We start from the raw sequence: 1,955 nt of genomic DNA on the forward strand, positions 1-1,955 counted from the left end.
CAAACCGGGAGGGGCGATTGACATTGCAGAAGCCGTGAGCAGAAGCAAGACAGTATTTGCAAAGTTGGAAGCAGGATCACGGGGGGTGGGGGGGAGGTGGCGGGGCAGCGGAATGGAAGCCTGATGTTTGGTGGCGGATGGGGAAGGAGGCAGGGGTAGAACCCAAAGCCTGGGCCAGGGGCCAGAGACGGGGCAAGCAGATGAGGTGACCACATACAGACACCCCAGAGGTGCTCACTGAGTCTCTGTGACTCGACCTCCAGATGGGCATTCCAGCCCAGCACTAATTCTGTATTAAGCACTTGTTGTATGCACAGCCTTGTGCCGGATGAGAGAAAGATCCAAGAGAAATCGATGAGATGGCGTTTGTCCTGACAGAGCTTATAATCCAGTTGAGGAAAGGAGGAAAAACGGAAAAGAAACAAGCGGGCTGTGAAACGAGAACAATTGTGAGGGTGTACATGTAAAGTGTGAATGAGTGGTGGCAACGGGAAGAGGTTAACTGCAGTCCAGACTCACCTCATCGATACTGAAGGGGTGCCTGGTTGCGCTAGGCAGTCCCAGGAAGCGTGCCCAGGGGGGCAGTTTCGGACAAGACTCCCAAGAGTGGCCAGTCAGACTCCCCTCCACAGGGCCGGGGCCGGGGTGCTAGTCCATCCAACCCCATCCTTGTGGCCGTGGTGACACCTGCACTCCAGGACCGAGCAGATGACGCTCGGTGGCACCCTCAAGGGCCACGACGTCTGGGTGACTCAGGTCGCCACCACTCCCCAGTTCTGGGACATGATACTCTTTGCCCCTCGAGATAAAACCGTCATCATGTGGAAGCCGACCAGGGATGAGGCCAAGCCTGGCATCCCACAGCGCGCTCTCAGGGCTCCCTCCCACTTTGTTAGGAACGTGGTGGTCATCTCCTCAGACGGCCAGTTTGCCCCTGGGATGGAGGCCTTCATCTCTGGGATCTCACAACCGGCACCACCACAGGCGGATTTGTAGGACATACCGAGGATGTGCTGAGTGTGGCTTTCTTCTCCGACAACCGCCAGATTGTCTCTGGCTCCTGAGATAAAACCAGCAAGCTGTGGAATCCTCTGGGTGTATGCACATATACTGTCCAGGACGAGAGCCATTCGGAGTGGGTGTCCTGTGTCCGCTTTTACCCAATGGCAGCAATCCCATCGTTGTCTCCTGCGGCCGGGACAAGCTGGTCAGGTGTGGAACCTGGGAGCCTGCACGCTGAAGACGGATCACGTCGGCCACACGGGCTACCTGAACAAGGTGACTGTCACTCTGGAGGGAAGGATGGCCGGGCCATGCTGTGGGACTGCAACGAGGACACTAGATGGTGGGACAGCATCAATGCCCTGTGCTTCAGTCCTAACCGATACTGGCTCAGTGCTGCCACGGGCCACAGCATCAAGATCTGGGACATGGAAGGCAAGGTCATTGTAGATGAACTGAAGCAGGAAGTTATCAGTATCAGCAGCAAGGCAGAGTCACCCCAGTGTACCTCTCTGACCTGGTCTCCTGATGGCTTCACAGACAACCTGGTGTGCGTGTGGCAGGTGCCCATCAGCACCACTAGAAATATACAGCAGAGCTTTAGAAATAAAACATTGGTTTGCTGAAGAAAAAAAAAAAAAAGAGAGAGAGGCTGGCCGGTCCGATATGGTCAGGCAGGGGACCTGTGCCTCAACAGGCTACTATTAGCCCAGTCACCTGTTGTCCTTGGTACACGTGTGTTCTGAGCCAGTGTGCGCTGGAGCGGGCTCGCACAGGCTGGGAGAGTCGATTTTGTGTATCTCTTCTCAACTTGCTTCCACGTGACATCATGCAGGTAGCTTGAAATTGACCCAAATGACACTGTTTACACCACAGACATCAGCAAACGCTTCTTATCAGGGAATGTCTTTCCCCCTGGATTTCTGACGTATCAGCAACGCTTTGCCCCTGAC

General features: G+C 55.2%; 1 pseudogene; it reads left to right on the forward strand.

Moving 5' to 3' along the window:
* The first annotated feature begins 641 nt into the window (after nt 1-641).
* LOC144230944 (small ribosomal subunit protein RACK1 pseudogene) lies at nt 642-1,628 on the forward strand (annotated as a pseudogene).
* Nucleotides 1,629-1,955: the final 327 nt, after the last annotated feature.

Source organism: Crocuta crocuta, unplaced genomic scaffold (genome assembly GCF_008692635.1).
Source record: "Crocuta crocuta isolate KB4526 unplaced genomic scaffold, BGI_CrCroc_1.0 scaffold3, whole genome shotgun sequence".
In the NCBI taxonomy this organism is placed as follows: domain Eukaryota; kingdom Metazoa; phylum Chordata; class Mammalia; order Carnivora; family Hyaenidae; genus Crocuta; species Crocuta crocuta.